At 46.9% G+C, this 23,145-nt stretch overlaps 1 protein-coding gene across 1 annotated transcript in view; it reads left to right on the top strand.

Annotated features, from left to right (window-relative positions):
* The window catches only part of BANF2 (BANF family member 2), a 42,027-nt gene that overhangs the window by 5,688 nt on the left and 13,194 nt on the right, over window positions 1-23,145 (top strand). Inside the window, exon 2 of the mRNA XM_084775900.1 lies at window positions 21,758-21,853. The gene's annotated coding sequence lies outside the window, so the exon portion shown is untranslated. The remainder of the gene's footprint in view (window positions 1-21,757; window positions 21,854-23,145) is intronic.

The following is a 23,145-nucleotide window of genomic DNA, read 5'->3' as shown; positions in this document are numbered from 1 at the left end:
ATAGCCACAGGATGGGGAAGGGGGGTAGGGGTGTGGGGGGGTCTAATCCAAAGCACTGCTGACATGGCTTACCTACCTAGAGAAGTGCCAATCCCTGTTAAAGGCTCAGCCCCAAGAGGCCCTCGAAACTCAAGAAAACAAGTTCCCTGCTTCTTGTGCAGAATATTACTAGGGACACAGAGGAAAAGCTGCTGCAACAGGCAAAGGATGCTGAGCCACTGTCCGTCTCTGAGGCTCTGCCCTCCCATTGCTAAACTGTCTGGATTCTCCCTAAGGCCTATCCATATATTTCCGAGTATTGTGTGTTTTTCTGGGGACGTTGCTGCTTAGGCACAATTGAAGCCTGCACAACCTGTGTGCAGAGGTCACTGGAAAAAGAGGGTCAGCCTCAGCACTAATGGCCAGGGCAAGGAACCCAGTAAAGGCTCTGTCCAGATCTCCCAAGGCTTCTCCCAGCAGCATTCTTTCCTCCAGGGATGGGCAGAGGACAATGGGATGAGGAAGGCTTACACCCTGCTCCCAGGGGAGGTGGCTGGAGAGTGTCTTTAGGAGCAGCTAAGGGTAGGGACATGATGCTTTTTTACGGACCCACTTTAAAGAGGTTGTAAGCCAAGACCACGGATGGAACTTGGAATATGTTAGAGTCGCTATGCGTCTTATCCACCTTTGAAGAAACCAAGGCCAAGAAAAAGTGGGCAAGTGACTCGGTCAAGTCACATGACCAGCTGTATCTAGGCTTGCTCCTTCATGCTGTGAAAGGGCACACCTCATACTGCGTAGAAATGCCCCCTTGCGCTATCAGGAAACTCCCCCACCCACCCCACCCTTCCCCAGGTGTCTCTGTCTGGAGGGTACCTGCTGTTCTCTCCCACACACCTTGGGTAACTGCTCACAAGCTCCAAGGTGGACCCTGTGGGGGCAGTGGGCGCTCAGAGAACCTCAGCCTGGCCCTACTGCTGCATGCCAGAGGAAGTAGGTGAAAAGTGCAGAAGGCTCCATGGTCTGGTCTTATGAAAACACAACCACCCAACCATCAAGATGACATCACTGTGAAGCTAAACATGCTTGTGCTTAGCCAAGACTGCAGAAGTCAGGGCCACGAGCCACATAGTATGCCAGGCAGGAGGGCCAGGGCAGTTAACGCTTCCAGAGCACAGTACTTCCTGTTTTCTACTAGAGGGCCGGGGCGTCCGTGTGTGGTGTGCGGGTATGGGCAGCTTTGGTAATGGTGCTTTGAGACCCTCCTGCGCCTGGCCCCTTCGAATGGCTGTTCAGTGATCAGGGATGAGCTTGACCATGGACCACACAGGGAAGAGAAAAAGAGCCATTGTTTGGTTGGCTCAAGTCACAGGTAGTTTTCTGAACACACAGGAATGAAGCTGTGGCTTCTCCTGATCACATATAGGGACCTTAAGAATGTTCTGAAAGTCTTCAGCCCTGCTCCCTCTCCTAGCAAGCTGGCTAGAACGTGTTCTGAGGCGGGTGTAAAGCCGACTCTGAAACAGCAATGGTTTTGTCACTTCTAGAGTAAAAGCTTCAAGTAGTGGTCAGAATGGAGGTTGCAGGTGTGTGTGTGTGTGTGTGTGTGTGTGTGAGAGAGAGAGAGTGAGACATTCAAGGTGCCCAGCCAGTGAGTAGCAAACCGGCTGCTTGTCACATGTCCACATGTGTCTTGGTGTGGCTCCCTGTCTTGCTTTGCTGCTCCAAGTGAAGTAAAGCAGCATCCATTGTGCAAATGAGATGCCTAAGGGCACACACACAGGGCTCTCTCAGTCCTTCCCTGTACAGAAGCACAGGTTCCATATGTGTGTCCCCAGTCACTCCCAGGTGACTCTACCCAAAGTCCAAGCAAAGGAGAACCAGACCTGAGTGGGGTAAGGTGTGCACCCTTCCCCCACTGGGGACTTGGAAAAACATCCAACAACAGCAGAGCTCACGGGACTGTGAGAGAGCTGGAGTCTGAACATGGCGCATTAAGCCGGGCTTGCAGGTCTGGAAACCCAGCAGTCTTCAGGGCATGACCACTCAGATGAGCCTTTCACTGAGGGGAACGGGGAGGTAGAGGTGAAGAATGGAGGCCACCTGTTTGTAGACAGCTTCAAGGGGAAGAGCAAAATTATCCCAAAGTAACTTTGCTCAAAGTTTAAGAGGAAACCACCAATCCAAAGTGAAGGTTTCCTAAGAGATAGGACTTGCACTGGGCTTGGTGGTGCACACCTTTAATCCCAGCATTTGGCAGGCAGAAGCAGAGGCAGAGGCAGAGGCAGAGGCAGAGGCAGACAGATCTCTGTGAGTTCGAGGCCAGCTTGGTCTACAAATCAAGTCCAAGGCAAAGTCGGCAGTAACAGAGGAAAACTGGTGCCATAAATTTGTTTTCTTGAGTTTGTGTTACAAATATGTGAGTTACTGTTCAACATTTAAAATTTGGCAACTTGAGGCAGGCATGGTGGCACATTCCAGCCCTCAGGCAACCGAAGTAGAGGATCATTGTCAGTCTGAGGCCAGCTACAGCTAAGTTGTAGCTACATAACAAGAGCTTGTCTCAAAAAGCCAAAACAACAAACAAACAAACAACAACAACAAAACTGTTCCGATTCTGTGTGATAACATATACTTTAATTCTAGCAATTTGGAGAAAGAGGCAGAAGACCAAAAACTCAAGTACATCCTCAGCTACATAGGCCAGCCTGGGCTACATGAGACTGTGTCTCAAAGCAAAGCAAAATAAATACCTTCTACCCTCCAAAACTTGGAGACAGCCATGGTGGTACCTTGTAATTCTACTACTTAGAAGGCTAAGGCACGGGGGCCTAAGGGAGTTTGATGCCAGCCTGGGCTACATAGCGAGTACCAGGCCAGCCTCGGTTATGTAACAAGATTTTGTCTCAAACAAACAAAGAGATGGAAATGTATGCATAAAAATATAAATTTTAAATTTTGGACTTCTTGGCAAAAATCCTCAAATCTGGTCAAACCTTCCCAAAGTAAGGCCAACTTTCCAGAGAGAGGATGACCTTTAGATGAGCGTGAGACCTTGCTTAACCACAGTTCATACTACTTTTGTGACCTCTCTCTCTGATGCAGTTCCAGTCCCCAGTTACCATTACCCCCACACTGGTTTTCCTCCCAGGTTTATTTTCTTCTCTTGCCAGTTCCTTCTGGCTTTTGCATTTGCCACCTGGCTGACATTTGTTTCAGGGGGTGTTGGTTTTCGGTTTTGGTGACCCAGGAAGAGATCGGTCTTTATATCTAACCTGCGGATGCATTAGCTGTTTTCTTAGGCTTCTGGGCCCTTGAGAAAATAACTCAAGAGCTAGAGTCACTTCCTGACTTCTTCTGCTAAGGCTGCCCTGGTTCTGAGTCCGTTGACTCAGAGGAAAGACCTGGCTCTGGAACCCCACTTAGCCCTGAGCAGTATCCTCTGGGCCTCAGTTTCCCTAAATCAATCCATTAGTTAAGTCTGAAGCAAAGCACAGCAGAGGCCGTGAAGAAGCAGCCATGCATCCATTGCTTCATCCATGTACGTCCCAGAACTTGCCAGTGCGGCTTGGTTTCGCATCTCTTACTTGCCCACAGTCTTTACTCCATTTCTATTCCCGGAGTGAGCCCAGCTGGCACCAGGTTGCCTTTCCAGATGAGCAAGGACTTGCTGACAGCCAAACTAGTGTTTGCCTCCCAGGCGGCGACTCCTGAGAGACACTTCATCTTGCCTGCATAGTCTCTTGAGCTGCGTCCTCTCATCCAGATCCCCTGGATTTAGACTTCAAGCTTCCTTGGTCTGTGGAGAGGAAGAAGAGGGTTGGAGGAAGACTGAGAGTCAAACCAGGAGCAAAGTCCCAGTGGGATGTTTCTGACACTGTTGTTTGGGGTCAGAAGTAGAGGCAGCTGTGGGGCTTCTGAGAGTCCACGTGTGAGAAAGTTGCAAGAACAACACAACTACAATAACAAAGGAAAAAAAAAAGAGGCCAGCAAGTAGATTGTGACCAAAGTAGGGGTAGGAATGAGGGGGCATGGATGGTTTGGAGGGATAGAACTATATTTTAATTTAAAAGTATATTTAAAAAGCATGAGATGCCCAATAAAGGGGCTGGAGGAATGACTTGGCAATTAAGAGCACTTGCTGCCTTTGCAGAGCACCCTGAGTTTGGTTCCTAGCACTCACTTGGGGCAGGTGAGAGCTGCCTGGACCCCAGCTTCAGGGAATTATCACTGTCTTCTGGCCTCCATGGCCACCCACCTGAATTAATGTGTACGTATATACAGAGACATGAACACACACACGCACACACAAAACCTTGTACAAAATTTAAAGAGACCTGTTTAAATAAATAACCCATAATGATTTTAATAGAAGTTCTTTGGGTCCTCACTCTTGTAAGCGTGCACTGTGTATCTGATTTTGTTGTTGTTGTTGTTGTTGTTGTTAAGCATAAGGTCTTACCATGTAATACCAGCTGGCCTTAAACTTTTGATCCATGTGCCTCAGGCTCCCATGCAGATTGTATGAGCAGACTGTATCTTTGGTTTTGTTTGTTTGTTTGTTTGTTTTTGTTTGAGACAAGGTTTCTCTGTGCCCTGGTTGGCCTGGAACTCACAGAGATCCACCTGACTCTACCTCCCGAGTGCTGGGATCAAAGGTGCATGCCACCATACCTGGCCAAGATTGTACTTTTATTTGCTAAGTCCTATCAACCCTGGCATTGTAGAGTCACAAACAACCTCCTGGCGGTGTGGGGCTCAGAGGGGGAGGGGGGGCGGGAGAGCAAAAGTGTCAACAGCTCATGAATATTCCTTTTGCCCCAGGGACCCAGTGGAAGCCCAGATTTACTCTCACAACACTCACGTGTTAAAAACAAACAAACCATCTGTGTCTTTTTCTCAGACATCTCTACCCTGTGGGGGAACAGGGAAACACAGCCTAGACCTTGAAACAATTACATCTTGGGTGACCTTTCCTAGAAACAGAGCCAGGGGTCAGGATTTCACTCATGGGCTCAATGAGGGCAGGGAAGGGACAGGAGAGGAACTAGGTAATCTAACGCCAAGTGTGCTCAGCTCACACCTGGCCACCTGGAGTGCACACCTGGTGCGCTCTAGAGCACAGTCCTGACAAGGAGCGACTGGGCCGCTGCACTTCTGTATTTAAAGGCCATGAAGGCAGGGGCCTGCGCCTCTAAACCTTTCAGGTGTCTCCAGCTATGGTGGCTTCGTCTCCTAGGCAACGCTCCTCCCACAGCAGAGAGGTTTGCTGGAACCTGTAACTGCAGATGAGGGTTTCTGGCTGGGCAGGAGACCTGGGCACAGCCCCGGCAGCACTTACCACTGTCCCTGTGTTTCCTGCGTCCTTGCGTGTGAATATGCAGTCCGCTTCTAGAGAGTTCACTGGGAGGTTTGATCTTCTTGGAGACAACTCTGTTCCCCTTGGTGGTCCTAAAGTAATGTGGCTGAAGGGAACAGGTGCTAGCTCTCTGGGGGCAGCGAGGAGATTGGGAATGCCAGTGAAGTCCACTGCATGACAACCTGACCCTTATGGCACTGTCACTGCTCTGGCTTGTGGTGTCTAGCCCCATCCAGTCTGTTAGGGACAACTTCATATACTCACTGCTGCTGCTTGTGGCCTCGGGTGGTACCTCACCCCACCCCCACTCCCTACCCTCCCACTTCCCCAGCCCCCCCCCCCCACCCCGTAGCTCTCTTCTTACTGACACCAGGCTTCCACTTACTTCTGCGCCCTTGAAGCAAGCACTTTCCCTATGTCCTATCCTGGACAGTGAGTTGTCTGCTTCAATACGCCAAGGGCAACTGCTCAGACGTTCCACCTAGACACTTCCTGCTGCACCACCATCCAAAATAGCCCTGCTCTGGTCATTTTCCTATAATCCCGAAGAGGCAATCGTTAACTTCATGCAGAGTTTCAAATTCACCAGTCATCCAGACTTACCCCTCCAGGACTTTCATGCTTGCCACTTCCTGGTTTGTTCCAGAGAGGGAAAAGGCAAGCTCCTGCCCCTATTTCCTGCTTCCTCAGTTCCCCGTTCTTCCTCTCCACCTGGCCCTGCTTCCTCCTCTCTGGCGCTAAAGGTGGAGGAAGGAGCAATCAGCTCATAAAGAGCTACAAGTGAAGAGCTTTAAAACACATCTGTCTGTAGCTGGTCTTTTGCTACTTTGTGGCTTCTTCTGAGAGAACAAAGCATAGAGAGGAAAGGAAAGAGATCCCTGAATAGTCAGAGACCGGAAAGGGGGTTATATTATTGTTAGACTACTTCCTGCTGATTATGGGCTTCAAGCTCCTTGAAGCAGGTTTGATCTCCGCTGTCTGGACATCTAATTTCTTCTTGTGGTTTTATCTTTGTGCATGACAACAAATGGCGACCAGCAACCACCAACTCCCCATGCCTCTCAGGACCTGAGCATATGTATAGCCCCTGAAAAGTCCCTGGAGTTCCAAACGTCACATAGTCGCCGAAACTATCTGCAGCTGGCAAAATCACACCTGTGCTAAAGCAGGAGGCAAGTCATAGCCAGCTGTTGCAAAGCAGCCGCATAGCCCCACACCTGGGATGAAAACAAAACATATTCTTATTTCTGTGGATTTTTTTGTTTGGTTTGGTTTGCTTTGGTTTGGTTGGTTGGTTGATTTTTCAAGACAGGGTGTCTCTGTGTAGCCTTGGCTGTCCTGGACTCTCTTTGTGCACTAGGCTAGCCTTGAACTCAAAAAGATCTGCCTGCCTCTGCTTCCTTGAGTGTTAGGATTATAAGCGTGTGCCACAGTTCCTGGCTCCTATTTCTGTGTTTTTTAAAGAACCCAAAATTCCAGAATTCTCACTACACCTGTTCTGGTACACCGACACTCACAGCATCATTAGTCACGATATCAAAGAAGTACCCAGTGTCCAGTGATGCAGGAATGGACAACAAAGTATCTTCAGCCCCATGTCAGTGCAATCAACCTCAAATCAAGACATATTCCTTAGAAAAACTGCATCTATACTACTAAACATGTATGGACATTTTTTACAGCCGTTGTTCCTTAAATAATATTGCATGGCACCCACTACAGGGTGCTTATATCCCTTAGGTACCATAAGTTACTTAAAGATTAGTTAAAATAAACATACAGGAAGGTGTGCATTGGTCATATGCAAATACTACGAGCACGAATAAAGGAGACAAGTGCGTTGCAGCATCACAGGGTGGAGGACATCTTAACAGTGGGCCGTTGTGCTATTTATTGTGTATCCATATAGTCAGCCTTAAAAAGGAAGGAAATCTACCATATATGATAGTGTAGCTGTCCATCAATGACAGTATGCTAAATGAAACAAACACAAAAAGTTAAATACCGAATGATTCTATGATATTTGTAGAGTAAGAAGCAAAAAGTAGAGTTAAGTTGCAGTTAAAACCAGGAACAGTGAATTAAAGTGTGGATTTGCGCAGATCCCTCGGCCTTGCAGCAGACAAGAGAGCAGTTCTATTTTCGGTTGGTTTGTTTTGCCGTTGGGTAGTGAACCCCAGGGCCTTGTACACACTAGGGACGGCTTACACTCATTCCATGCCTGACCCCTCCCTGCTGAGGAAACTTCTGTGTGATCCCACATATGTAAGTGTGTCAAATAAGTACACAAACCAAACATTCACTGAAAATGGATCATAAATTATCCCAAAACAACTCTATAATGCTTTAATTAAAGACAAACGCAAATTTGCATACAAATAAGCCAGATGTGCTCACTCAGGTTTAACACTAAGCCTTGGCTGAAGAGATGGCTTGCTGGGTAAAGAACTTTCCCTGCAAGCGTGAGGTCCTGAGTTCAGGTCCCCACAGCCCATGTAGCAGCTGCTCACAGCAACATGCATCTGTCATGCTATCACGCTTGCAAGAGACCCCACCTCAGGGTGAAAGGTGAAGATCAACATGAACAGTTGTTCTCTGACTGTCACATGTGTGCCAAGCAGTCAGTGGCTGCTAAGAGCAGGAGAATCAGTCTTCTCCAGGGACAAACCCCATGATAGGTTGCTATTCATCCCCAAGTGGACAGCTCTAAACACATGTGCAGATGAGCAGCAGCGAAGGGACTCATAATATATATACATATATATATATACACACATATATGTGGCATAGAAATTATGTTAAATGTATGAAATTCTCAAAAGCTAAAACATCTTAAAAATTAAAAGATACTCTGTTCCAGAACAATCCAAAGATGCACTAGTGTGACACTTGCATGCTGAGGCAGGACTAGGGACATATCAAGCCTTCATTTTTTACAATTTATCTATAAGAGCAGAAAAGTTTGTGTGCACACAGTAGGGAGGCTAGAATCTACAGCTCACAGGAGTCCCAAGCTTGAGTTCAGGTATTTCAGGCAGGGTTGGTCGGTGTCACATGTGTCAGAAGGGCACTACAACCTGTGTGCTGTGTGTTCACAACCCAGGCTTCAAGGAGCTATGGGAGGCAACACAAGCACACACCAGCAGAAACACCTCTGGGTCATTGCGTACGTGATTTGGAGTCGTTGCCACATTTTCCATGACCACGACACGGAGTTCTGTGATCTCACATGGTGTCACAGCCCAGAGTTTATGACGCAGGCTGTTAATCACTCTGCTCCTGAATGACATCTCACCCTCATCTGCTCTCCACGTGACTGTTATTAAATCTGCTCTCTATCTTTTGCAAAAAATGGGGCCCCAAAGGAAGAGAATAAGAAAATATTTTCAGGAAGGAAAGATATGGCTGGGAGCAGTCACAGCTGGAATAAAAAGGGACCATAGGCTAGGCAGAGCTTCTCAGAAGCTGAAGGATTGCAGGCGTGTGTTGCTCAAGGCTAGGGAAGTGTGCTGAGTAACAGGTAAGTCCAGGGCTCTGTGAACATCAGCCTACTTAGACGCACTTAAAGTGTCTAGGTCAGTCACATGACATGGCCTCCTGCTGCCAGCAAGAGACAAGGTGATGGCTGTGCAAGGCTGTCAGGTTAGGTGTGAACCTTTGAATTGCTGCAACAGAATGCAAGGCAGCTAAGTCTGTAAAAGAAGGGATTTTATGAAGCTCCCAGGTACAGAGACTGAAAGTCCAAAAACCACAGTGCCCTCTGTCTGGTGTGATGCCACCCTGTGATGCCCACAGTGGAGGGCACAGGGAGGAGTATCACATGGTGATCTGAGTAGAGAGCACTGGGTGAAGCCAAACTCACACTTTTAGAGCAAGACTCCCTGAAAACTACCAAGGAGTCCCGTGAGAATTGGTTTTTTGGGAGCACACACCAGCGACCCACTGAGCCACACCCTGAGAAGGGGGCACACACCAGTGACCCACTGAGCCACGCTCTGAGAAGGGGGCAAACACCAGCAACCCACTAGGCCATGCCCTGAGAAGGGGGCACACACCAATGACCCACTAGGCCACGCCCTGAGAAGGGGGCACACACCAGCGACCCACTAGGCCACACCCTGAGAAGGGAGCACACACCAGCGACCCACTAGGCCACACCCTGAGAAGGGGGCACACACCAGCGACCCACTAGGCCACACCCTGAGAAGGAAGCTGGTAGTCAGTCATTTTCATTCCCTGGGGAGACACTCAGACCACACCCAAGCCATAGTGCATGGTATACTGTTTCACACTAAACTTTGTAAGCAGAAATAAGGATAAGAAGTACAATATCAGAGGGGCGGTGGTGGCGCACCCCTTTAGTCCCAGCACTTGGGAGGCAGAGGCAGGTGATCTCTGAGTTCGAGGCCAGCCTGGTCTACAAAGGGAGTCCAGGACAGCCAAGGCTACACAGAGAAATTCTGTCTAACAACAACAACAACAATATTGTAAATATTTAGGCTAGTAACATAAGGGACTTGTCATTACCAAGTTCTATGCACTGCACATAAGTGATCATTGCACAATGCTGAAGAATGAGCAGTGTGGTTTGTGTGGGGTGTGCATGTGTTTGTATGTGTGAGTACACGCGTGTGTTTATACTTCCGCACGTGTGTGGAGGTCAGAGGTTGATTCAAGAATCCTGATTGCTCTTCATCTGTTTAAAAAATTGTGTGTTTGCTGGCCATGGTGGTGCACGCCTTTAATCCCAGCACTCAGGAGGCAGAGGCAGGAAGATCAGTGTGAGTTCAAGGCTAGCCTGGTCTACAAAATGAGTCTAGGACAACACTACACAGAGAAACCCTGTCTTGAAAAAACCAACTAACAAACAAAACAAAACAAAACAAAATAGGATCAGTTATAGAAAGTGGCCAGTGAGCCCCAGTTAACCTCTTGTGACAGCCTTCCAAGTGCTGGCATCATAGGTATGTATCACCACACCTGACTTTTTTATTTTTTATTTTTATTTTATTGGGTTTTTTGAGACAAGGTTTCTCTATATATGTAGCCTTGGTTGTCCTAGACTCAATTTGTAGACCAGGCTGGCCTCAAACTTCCAGAAATCCGCCCGCATCTGCCTCCTGAGTGCTGGGATTAAAGGTGTGCACCACCACCACCGGCCACACCCAACGTTTTTACATAGGTGCTGGGGATCCCGACCCATGCAGGCACGGCATGCACTCTACCAACTGAGCTGTCCCTGCTCCTGTGCTAAAGAGGCATTAGTATGTCCGTTTATGCTGGGATGACTATGGGATCACTAGGTTATAGGGAATGTCAACCCCACTGCAATCCTACAACTGGACCTTTTCCATATATAATGTCCATTGTCGACTAAAAGGACCTGCTCTGGTACACATTTATACAATTCTAAGAGAGATTTATAGAGAGAAAGATTTATAACCACAGCATGAGATGGGGCATGGGCAGGCTTTAGGGACCATTGATTTTTTTTTTCCTGGGAACTTTTGCAAGTGTCTCGGTTACACACTGACCTTGGTGTAGATCTGTAGAACCTTAGTCAACATTGGAGAGGTGGCTAGAAGTTTTTGATAGTCAGACATTTTTAATATTAGGAAGGCAATATAATGTGCCTATTCTGTGTCTCTCAGTCATTCCCAGCGGAGTCTGGCCCAGCACCCTGTAAGCGAACCCATTAATATTCTCATGATGAAATGTATAAATACTCACACCAAATGGGATAATAAGGACTATAAATAGCCTCAAGTCCATTCAGGCCAGGTTTGGCTCCTAAGTAAGTATTCCTTGCCAAGAAAAAAAAAAGGAAAGAAAGAAAAAAGAAAAAGAAAAGAAAAAAGAAAGAAAGGAAAGGAAAAAAAACCACTCTGGTTTCCAGAGCTATTTGGGTTTGAAACGGGTAGAACAGAGCCTGTTTGAGCTCTGTGCCATCTGAAGACTGTAAATAAACAGAGGCAGAACGTGGCAAGCATCCAGTGTGCACGGTTCCAATACGCCTAGCGTTCTGGTTTGATGAAGCACAGATGATTGGCTCACACTTAGTGAACTGGCTGTGGGCAGAGCTTGGACCAAACTCAGGACTCCTACACGCAGCCCAGCCACTCCAGCAGGACTTAGCAGTCACCTTCAGACACAGATACCTGAAGAGGCTGAAGGTCACGATCTTTACTCATAAACCCTTCCCAGTTCCCCAGGGATAAGGGCCCTTCCTCGCCCTTGGTGATAAAACTCACTGCATCCTACCACTGTGGAGAATCCCCTGCTGGAGGCCCTGTCCTACAAGTCCAAAGATTCACGTTTTCAAGTTTGGACGATGCTCGCTGGACCCCTGGGGGTTGCTGAATTTCCTTGGTCATCACTTAAAGACCCATCAAGAAAAAGATTAACAATTTAAGAAACATGTGCAAGCCAGCAAATAGCTGGAACGGGAACTAAGGGTAAAGACAGCAAACATGACCTTTATTTTTGAAAGATAAACATTGATGGTCATTGATAACGACTTCCTCTGTTCCCAAGGCCTGGACCATGAAACTGACGTCCCATCCCAGGTCTCTATTGAATGAGTAAGCTAGTAAGTGAACCTTGGAGGTCTATTATTTACCATCCTTTATTATAACTAATGCCATTCCAACTAAAATAATGTGCACAGTACTTTGATTTTCATAAGATAATTGAGAATTCCAAGGGTAGATGCCCGCAGGCATGGCTGAATCCAGCCTGCCTGTGAGTCCTTGGGAGCCTGTCCCTTTCTTCCCCTCAGGACTGCTTTTCTTGTCATGTGGGATCTTCACCTGTGACTGGCAAGCTCATGTCCTACAGGTGAGCAATCCCCACGGAGAAAGAAAGCTGTGGACCTGACCTCAGGACACTGCAATAAGCAGTGTGCATGGTTCATGAAGTGACTGAACAAAATGCAGTCCTTTGGGAAACATTGAGCATGGTGCTTCCTTCTGTTGTGTGAGGGCAACCTTGCCCTGTCTCTTGAAAGCCTCCTTGCTAGCCTCGGCTGGCAACTTGGCACAGTCATCTGAAAGGACTCTCAGTTGGCTTTATCAGGTGGATCTGAGGACGAGTCTGTGTGGAATTGACTTGCTTATGTTAACTGACTAAAAGATCCCAGCCTCCTGTGGAAGGAGCCGGTTTTCTGCACTGCCTAAGAAAGCTAGCTTTCTCCTGCTTGTTTCTGCCTGGACTTCTTTCAGTGATGTACTGTGACCTGGAAGTAGTAGCCAGAAGAGCCCTTTCCTCCCGGAGTGACTCTAGGGCCGAGTGTTTTATCACCGCAACAAAATGAAGCAAAACCTGCCACCCTCCTTTTCTCCAGGAGAGACAGGCTACTTGAAGGAAGAGGCCATATCTTGAAGAGCGGAGCTAAGGGCCTAGAGCTCTAAGACGCAGCAATGACTGGCTGACGGCATCCCCTCAGACTCCAGTGTGAGTGTGCCTACTCTCCTGGTCACTGACAGGAGTATGTCTCTCTATCACACTGTAAACCAGTGGAAGGGACAACGTGTGGCTCTCATTCCCTTGAGTTCCCTCTCAGAGCCTATAAGCCCTGCACTGTTCTGTGCTATAGGCTGGATACTGAACGTCCCTAACGTACTTGCCTTAGGATGGCGCGCTCTCTCTCTCTCTCTCTCTCTCTCTCTCTCTCTCTCTCTCTCTCTCTCTCTCTCTCTCTCTCTCCCCTTCATGTATGCTTGGCAAGGACTCTGTCACCTAGCTAAATTCCCAGCCCTACTTTTATTTTTTTATTTTGAGATTAAATAGCCTTATTGAGTTATTCAGTGAGCCTTGAATTTGCCATCCTCCTGTCTCAGCCTTCAAAGTATCTGGGATGGACAGGCCTGAATCTTTGAGTCCTACTGTGCAGCAACCCTGGATTCAGTAAAGAGCATAGCTGGGCGTGGTGATGCATGCCTGTGACCCGGGCACTAAGACAACAGGAAGTATGGAAAAGGAAGTCGTTGAACAAAAAGAAGCAACTAGAACAGCAGGGCGAAGGGGAGCTAATCTGGCTACCTCCATTGCCCAGTCATCACATTTATCACGGATTCTTAGTGGCCTATACAGAGCACCTGCAAATTATTTTTATTCTAAAGGTGGGATACACCTATTTAGAAAGGTACACGTTTTCTTGGCTTTAAATTCCATAAGAAATCTACTCAGTATAATATTACATTATTCTTTCACAATTTCATGAGTATATGCAAAGTAATAGCCCCCCCCCCATTGATCTTTCTTAGTCCCTACTGCTCTTCTCCCTCTCACCAAACCCCTTATTCATCCCCCCAAATCCCCGTCATATCTCTCTCCCCACAACCCCCGTTGCACTCTATTAATATTGTTTGTATGGCGTGGGTGGGGGAATTGCTTACTTCAGTGAGGGCAGCATATCAGTGGCTGTACCATCGAGAAACGGGGCTCCCTCTCCCCCAGCAAGCATTAACTTATCTGTAACTCCTCAGGGAGGAGCAGGATCGCATGTGCTCCCCTCTCATCGTGGTGGGATGGCCCATGTTGATGGCCCAGTCTCGACAACTAAAAAATTTAGGTTTGCTTATTTTATTATTTTATGTGTGTGAGGGTTTTGCTTGTATGTATGAGCACCCCGTTCATGTCTGGTGTTTCTGGAGGTCAGAAGGAGGTGTTAGACCTCCTGGGACTGGCGTTACAGATAGTTGTCAGCTGCCGTGTGGATGCTGGGAATTGAACCCAGGTCCTCTGCAAGACCAACAAGCACTTGTAACCACTGAGCCAACTCTCTAGCCTTCCACAGTATTTAATAGGACAAAATATTTGTAGCATTATTTTTTTTTCCTTTTGTTTCTTTTTTGGTCACTAAAGAGGACATGAACCCAGGATCACATACATGCTACACTCTCCACCGGCAGGAGCTCCTCGTAACATTCCTGATGCTTTCAGGCCCCACAGCCTCGTGATATTTCCTGTAGCTCCTCCTCTTGCTCTCTTGCAAGGCCAAATGGGAAACTTAAGTTTTAATGTCTCAGTCTCCTGGTCTAGGCAATACCGTGGGGGAGGGGCGCTAACAACAAAGGAGAACATAAGATAATCCCTCCCTCTTTGCGGAGTAAGTCCTCTCAGGATGATTTTTAGCCATTTGGATATATAAACTTTTAAGGACAAGATGGTTTTTACATACAGCGCTTGGTTTCATAATTTAATTATATGCACTTAAAATATAGGTTATACAAAGTCCTTTGCAATACTGTGCTTTTCCATTCCACATTGCAAGAAAACAATTGCACTGTAATGAATGTCAGCTCTGTGTCATCTCACACAATTCTCAGAGAGCACACACTTCACTTTCAGCTACTGGGGCTTCCTGGGAGATATTCCATCTTGCATTCCCATTGTGTGGGGTCCAACCTTTTGACCTTGTGACCCGTGTTCTCATTCACAAAGTTCACGCTCAAAAAACACACGATCACACCCCACCCCACACCCTGTCTCCTCCCCCTCCCACATTCAAAAATTACAAAAGAAGAGTTCATACATTTTAAAGTAACTTTGCAGTTTGGTACTGAGCCACACTGATTGCTGTCCTCAGTGCATGTGGCCCTGTGGGCCAAGGAGGAGACACATGCGCTAGAGAGTCCCAACTGGAGTTTGTACTCCAAGACCCAGTTAGGGCATTTACATGGCATTCCCAAAGACCCCTCCGTCTCACCCCGTTTATTTGGGGGGGGGGTGCTTGTGATGGTCTCTTCTTTAAGACCTAATATGTAGGCTTTGAAAATGACCTTTAAATGGCGTGCAGCATGTGAGGAGAGGCAGTTCCTTTGGGGATTGTAATTACATCCCATCGACTCCTTTATCCTTTATTTAAGCAGGTGACTTGCTGAGACTCTAAAACCAGAATTGATTGAGGGCATCCCTTGCCAGCGTGCCCTCCCCAAGCAGTCCTTTGTGGTTTAGAATGCAGCCACAGAGAGAACACCCTGTAGCAGGAGGGTCTTCCCCGGAGGAGCATTTGCAGCTGCTCTGATGGTCTCTGGGAACTGTCCAGGGACAACCGCATGTCCCCAGAGGGGACACTCCACTAGGAGACAGAAAGTCAGTCTGCCCCACGGCTGCCTAATGTCCAGCACATGGACTCAGTTCTGGAGCCTTGCTTTCCCAATAGGTGGGATGATTTAGATTAGACCAGAGTACAGGAAGCCACGGAGATCTTCCCATGCAGCGGTGATCTCACCTCGCCTCCAGGGTCCTAAAGTAGTTCTGATTTGATTGCACACATAAATACGCCCGAGGTAAATGTCTCCTTCGAAATAAAGAAATGTTTTTGAATTTCAAAAGAAAGAAGGAAAAGGAGGCTGATGATTTCCAAGGCCTGCCTGCTCTGAGGTTCTCTGAGTTCAAAGCTAGGGGGGGTAGAGAACCATTGTCTTCACACTGCTGGCTAATGAGGACCTGATGCGTCTGGCAGATTGGAGGTGACGCTGCCTTGGAGCTGGGTTGAGTGTACCATATGGCAATACGGATATACCAGTCCCAGCACAAAACTGTACTCAGCTGGAGTTCATCATTCTAGCAAAGGAGCCCAGAACTTTCTGAGAAAAATAAGGAAGCAGTAGTTCTCAAATCTCAGACATACTATAAAGGGGGGGGGGGGAGGGGCGGGGTTCTTGTTGGTGGTTGTAGTGTTGTTGATGTCAGTGATGGTGGTGCTGTTTGGGTTGTTGTTTGAGGTAGGTGGTATTTGTTTGGTGTTTGTATGTTGCCCTGACTGTCCTGGAACTTTCTATGTAGCCCAAACTCACAGGTCTACCTGGCTTTGCCTCCTGAGTGGTAGAACTTAAAGGTGCATGCAATTATGCCCAGCCCCCACTAGGGGGGGGTTGAGAGATGTGGAGGCCCAGACAGATGCCAAGGTAAAGAAATTGAACCCTGAAGGAGAGACCTCTGACTCATTGTTTTTGGGGGGCAGGAGTTTCTCTGCGTAGCCTTGTTGTCCTGGACTTACTTGTAGGCCAAGCTGTCCTTGAACTCAAAAGGATCCACCTGCCTCTGACTCCCAAGGGCTGGGATTAAAGGCGTGCGCCACCACACCCAGCTGCTTCCTTTATTTGTTTAACCAGGTGACTTGTTGAGTTCCTAAAATAAGAATTGACTGAGGGCATCCCTTGCCAGAGTGCCCTCCCCACGCAGTCCTTTGTGGTTCAGAATGCAGCCCCCGAGAGAACATGCCATAGCAGGAGGGTCTTCCCTGGTGGGGAGGTCCAGCAAAAGTCATTTGTTACTATCTCCACATGAATATAACGTGCAGTAAAGCTTAAGCCAAATGCAAAGCTGTGATGATTGCTAAACGAGTTGAAATAGGGTTACCATGTAACACGGGATTTCTGCTCCTGGATCTGTACCCCTGAAGAGTTAGACGCACTCAGAGACACGCTTAGGCTCCTGAGTTCGTTCCAGCAATCCTCACAGAGGCCAGAGGTCAGGAGCGACCCAAGCACCCCAGAGACGGAGAACAGGGCAAGTGTGGTTTGCTGCATGTGACTGAATTTTATCCATCCTTTAGAAGAGTTGTTATTCTAATATAAGATACAGTATAGATGAGCCCTGAAAACATTGTGCTAAGTGAAATTTCACAAAAGGATGCCAGGAGATTTCATGAATATAAAGTGATTAGATCAGCCAGTCCACAGGAACAGAAAGTAAATAATGGAAGGCCAGGGCCTGGGGAAGACTATGGGGGAGTCATTGTTAGTGGGTTCGGAGGCTCTGTTTGTAGTAGAGGCCCAGAGGTAGGTTGCACATCAATGTGAAACTGCTCAGGATTTTCAAACTTCATATGTAAAAAGGGTTAAATGACAAATTTTAAAGCATTATGATATCTGGGGGTTGTGACGATTCTCTCTGTGCATGGCCTGTGGGCCAGCATTCCTGCTCTCTCTGAGGAGCCTGTCACAGACACAGAATCAAAGGCTCGCTCATCCCAGGCCTGTGGAGGCAGAACCTGACATTTTCAACAAGGCTCCAGGTAGTCCCGGCACGTGATTTGAAAGGAGCCTTGTCATCTGTGTTGGACTAACTACTGGAAGACGCTGCCACTTGACTCTGTAGCATCTGCTCTGCTCTTCCGCCATTCCTGACAGAAAGCTGCCCTGGGCTGAGCTTCAGGGAGCTCGCCACCTAACCCTGTCCAGTGATGGGTGGGAGGGTGGCTATGTTGTCTGATTTTAGGGCTTGAAACTAAGGGGAGATGATGTCTTTTTAGGAACACCCAAGGAGAAATGGAATCACTTTCCTTGGGTGTTTTTACACTGAGAAGGGATCAGAGAAAATTCTGTCAGCATTTTGGAACCCGGAAGACAGACAGACAGCCTGGTCCGGATAAGACTACTGAGCCACAAATTGACAGATTCCTAGATAGTTGTCATCAGAACCATTTCCGGTCCTGTGAGATCGGAAGTGGATCTATTGGTTTAGAGCCTTTGAATCAGCTTTTCTACTACTTATGGGCCAGGGTCTGTAACTTCACCACTGTTGACATTTGGGGCTGAGTAATTTCTTTTCTAAAGTAAATGTGGTTTTTATATGTACAAAGCAGTGTTTCATTATGACAATTCCACACACACACATAACGTACTTTGATCACACCCTCCCCCAACACCCCCTCATTCCTTCTCACCCTCCAGTTCCTTTTCTCAAGTGGTCGCCCCTCTTTTTTTTTTTTTAAATCTTATTCCGCACACATGCAGTATTTTTTCTGAGTCTGTCTTGTTTTTGTTTAACAGGATGATCCCTAGTTGTGTTTATCTCCCCACAGCAAACAACATAATGGCTGAATAAAACTCCATTGTGCATACACACCACATTTTCTCTCTGGGTTCATCTTTTGATGAGCATCTGAGCTGGTTGTGTATTGTCACTGTTGTGAATAATGACTGTGTAAGCGTGGGTGTGCAGGTGTCGCTGTGGTGTGCCGACTCAGAGTCCTTCAGGTGTATGTCCAGGAGTGGCAGGTATATTTGGGTTATTGTGGTAGTTCTATTTTTATCTTCTGAGGAGCTTTCATAGTGGCTGTATTGATCGCACACCCATCACCTGTGTATAGTGGTTTAGGACCAAACAGCTTATCATTATTAGCAATAACACAGCAGTTCTCAGTCTTCCTACTTCCTCGACCCCTTAATACAGTTCCTCATGGTATAGGTGACCCCAGCCGTAAATTATTTTCGTCGCTATTCACAACTGTAACTTTGCTACTGTTATGAATTGTAACGAAAGTATTTTTGAAGGTGGAGGTTTGCCAAAGGGTTGAGAACCACTGTAATAACAGGCCAGTCTCGCAGCATTTCTTGTCATCTGGTAATAACCTAAAGGCCATTGTAACAATACGGACAGTGTCTCAAACTGTTCTCCCAGGCCAACACAGCTTCAGAAAACCCTCCGAGTCACCCTTCCTACAGCTTCGCAAGTCCTTCGCAGCTTCTTGTAGATGCTTAGTAGCCGAACAACACTGTCTCCTTTTAACATGGTCCCGCCCACTTATCTTTACTTGCCTTTAGACTCTCCTCTGCATCATGTAAAATGAGAACCAAGTCCTTGTCAAAAGCCAGTAACAGGCCGGGCGTGGTGGCGCACGCCTTTAGTCCCAGCACTCGGGAGGCAGAGGCAGGCGGATCACTGTGAGTTCGAGGCCAGCCTGGTCTACAAAGTGAGTCCAGGATGGCCAAGGCTATACAGAGAGACCCTGTCTCGAAAAACCAAAAAAAAAAAAAAAAAAAAAAAGCCAGTAACAGTTCTACAGTTCTCTATCGTTTTCACTAATAAAATGTGTATGGCCGTTTATAGAACAAAACCTGAACCTGTGATCTGTCTCTGTCTCTCTGTCTCTGTTTCTGTCTCTGTCTGTTTGTCTGTCTGTCTCTGTCTCTCTGTCTCACTCTGTCTCTGTTTCTCTCTCTCTCTCTCTCTCTCTCTCTCTCTCTCTCTCTCTCTCTCTCTCGTGTGGCATGTCCTCTTTTCTCCCCTAAAGGCCAGATCTGGTGCTTATAAAGGAAAAGTGCCCATATGAGTCACCCTAAAGACTGAAGAAACCCCCTAAATGCTGGAATTCGTAGAAGAGCTCTTACTTTCACTCAGCACCCCTCACAAGGTCTCCCCAAGCCTACCTCTCACCTGTCATTGGTTCTATATCTACTCGTGTTTCCACCAGTATCGCAGATAATTCTAGATTGTGGGGACTGTCCTGAGCAGGCTTGCTAGTGTCTGTGGACTCACCTGCTAGTTCCCACTGGCCTCTCATTTTGATGACGAAGAATCACCCCACTGGAGCCAATGCATCTCTGAGTGAGATCCATACACCATTTTTTTTATTATGTTTCTTTCTTAACATATACATTTATATTATTTCTTTAAAGATTTATTTATTATTTGTACAGTATTCTGCCCACACGTGTGCCTGCCCACCACAAGAAGGCACCAGATCTCATTACAGATGGTTGTGAGCCACCATGTGGTTGCTGGGAATTGAACTCGGGACCTTTAGAAGAGCAGATGGTGCTCTTAAACCTCTGAGCCATCTCTCCAGCCCCTACATTTATATTATTACACAAGTAAGATAAACTACATACTGCAGGAAGAACCACAAGACAATCGGGAATTATATAAATGTTACATTCATACTGATTTGGCTATTTGTATTTGGCAAACTTGAAGTAAACATCTTTCCTATCTTATGGGTCTAAATTTCTGAGTGAAGATTAACATCTATCATATCTCATCTCTATTAACTTAAAACATCTATCTTGATTTAAAAACATCTTGACTTCAAACCTACTAAGCTTAATTGAAAGACTATCTGTCCTTCAAACCCATCAGAGACCTGAATGAACCAGGAATGCAGGTTAGCAGCTTCCAAAATGAAAAAATGACTGAGACAGTTTACTGCCTGAACAGTCACCCAAAGCTCTCTATAACATTGGAGCATCATCTTCAGCCTTCTGGCCCAATATATTTGACAGACATATTTGCGAGGCCGGAACTATTGAGGACTTGCTTACCTTGTCTTGGCAGAGTTTGGCCATCAACTCTGCTTGCATCTAAACTTACCCATTTTTAGGCAGAATTCTGTCTGTGGCAGAAACAAGGACATTTTGCCCCGTGGCTGGTTTCCATTTGAAGCCAACTCCATAAGGAGGTTCTTTGATGCTCATCTTCTTCTTTGAGGCAGGCTGGGTGTTGCCAGGAGTTAACTTGGCTTGTTGTCAGAGATCTTTAGAATAATAAAAACATCTTTAAATGCCATATTCTGAGGTCTCTGAGGTTTTTGAAGACCCTATTTAACTATTTTACCTCATACATCTATAGAATCATATCTATTAGACCTAGAGTATATATTCATGTGATTAGTTTTTGACATGAGCATGATTTGCTATCCCTGGCTTACTTAGCCATTTTCCCCAATTTTTTTGTGGGGGTGGGGCCCTTCAAAGGAATTATTCACCCTAAATCAGTCTGAAGAAACCTTAAGAGAATGACGTCCCATTTCCTGTAAGGGGGGTTAGATAGGTTTCTGTTTACTCTCTTGGTCTACAGATGCTTATTTTCATTGGGAGTTAGTTATAAGTATTGTTGGTCTTTTACAGAGAGGAAACTAGGTTTGACTCAGGAATGTATCTTTTTTCCTTTCTCTGTCTTTTGTAGGAAAGGAGATAGGAGCTGAAAAGAAGGAAAGGGAGATATGGAAATATAGAGGGAAGATAGAACAAAAGGTAGATTATTGAATCTACTCCTCATCTCAAGGCCCTAATTGTTACTCCCAAGTAAGGTTATTTTTTAATTCAATGGTATTGAATTTTGTATACTGATGCAAATCACACAGTCATCTTAAATAGCACCAAGACCTCTCACTGTGATCCCTGCTGTGGGCCTTAACTGGGGAAGACACTCCTGTGAGCTCCCTTGGAGGTGTTTGCAGGTATTTCAAGGAGCTGAGTAGGTTCAGCTGTGGGAAAAGCAGACACACCAATTGTTCCAGTCTTTGATGGGGCTGGTACGCTGATAACATTGTTGGAGTTTCCATTTGTTCTTAGGTCTAGTGGGGGAAGGTTTATCTTAACAGATGGCTAAGGCAGATAGCGGGTGGAAATTTCCCTCAGCAAAGTTAGCATGGCCCATAGATCCTGAGCCTGGCCTGGGCTCCAGCAGATTATTAATTCCAACCATCAGCTTGGAGATCCACGGGGGACTGAGGCGTTCACCTGCTAACGCTGGGCCCCTGAGCAGTCCTTTGTACTGTAGGAACAATACACGTACGAAGAGAATGGAAGGAGCCCTCCATATCACGGTTAGAGGCCCTGCATCTACAGATCCGAGCAGCAGCGTCAGGCCCCTCCCCCAGCCTCTCCTGTCTTCTCTCTTTCGCAGGGTCCATCTTTTTCCGAAGGGTCTAGTTTCAACTCAAGGTGCTCCAAAACGAACCAGAGGACAAGGCTCACGCGAGGAGCTCTGCTTCACAGAAAGGTGAGGAGGGTGGGGATGGGAGAGCGGGTGAGCTGGATGCATCTAGTCACACACTTATGTTCTCCAGCGTCTCCCACGTGTCAGCCATGGTACCCTACGCACCAGGCATAGCCTGCAGCAGGGGAAAAAGAGGCCGTCAGGAGACAATGGCGGCCCCTGATTCCGCATGATCCACTGAGGCTTTGTGTGGTAGATGGTCTCTTGCCCTACCGTGGTACTGGGTCATTTTCCCTAGCAACATGGTAAACATCCTGTTTTGGACCCTGCATCCACTCCACCCCACCCCATCCCAGCCCCCGGCCACCAGCCCAGGAATCTCAGGAACTTTGACATCCTAGAGGAAGTATACGCATCGTCAGGCCAGAACTTCTGTTCCGGGGCCTTGTGTGTGACAATATGGGCTAGAGAAAGCTTTAGTTGAGGCTTTGTAGAGAAAAAGAACTTGGTTTCCCTTTTGGAGGAGGGAATGCTGTTTGCAAAAACCATGGCAGGCCCTGGTGCAGCCAGACTCTTTCTGAGAAGAATTTAAGGTAAGAATTGAGGTGATGAACAAAGAAAGACTGAGTCAATGCAGCTATCTTGATCCAGACACATCTGACCACTTTGAACTTTTTTTTTTCTCCCCAAGACAGGGTTTCTCTGTGTAGCCCTGATTGTCCTAGACTTACTTTGTAGACCAGACTGGCCTCGATCTCACAGTGGTCCACCTGCCTCTGGCTCCCTGAGTGCTGGGATTACAGGCGTGCACCACTACGCCTGGTGCCCACTTTTGAATTTTTTTCATATTGTGTGCTAATTTAATCTTGTGAGAGCCATTTGGAACTGGATTTCTTTTTGTTGTTCTTCAAATCACAGCCTGAAACAGAAATTGATATCAAGAAAAGGGTGCTGCACTGAACAAGCCTCAAAGGTGGGGGGTTGGTTGAGGAAAAGATGCTCAAGCCAGAGCATCAAGGAAGGTGCTGATTTTGGCTCAGCAAAAAACAAACAAAAAATGGTTATGTTGGCCAGACATGGTAGTGCATGCCTTTAATCCCAGCATGCAGGAGGCAGAAACTGGCAGATCTCTATGAGTTTGAGGCCAGCCTGGTCTACAAAGTAAGTCCAGGATAGCCAGGGCTCCACAAAGAAACTCTGTCTCAAAAAACCAAAACAGATCATGATTGAATGTGACAAAATATGGATTCTGAAACATTTCAATCCCCTGAGGCAGGAAAAGCATGGTGGGAATAGCCCAAGGTGGTGGGAGTAGCCCAAGGTGGTGGGAGTAGCCCAAGGTGGTGGGAATAGCC

Source organism: Acomys minous, assembly GCF_964271855.1.
Source record: "Acomys minous genome assembly, chromosome: 3".
In the NCBI taxonomy this organism is placed as follows: domain Eukaryota; kingdom Metazoa; phylum Chordata; class Mammalia; order Rodentia; family Muridae; genus Acomys; species Acomys minous.
This window is presented reverse-complemented; position numbering and strand designations above follow the sequence as displayed.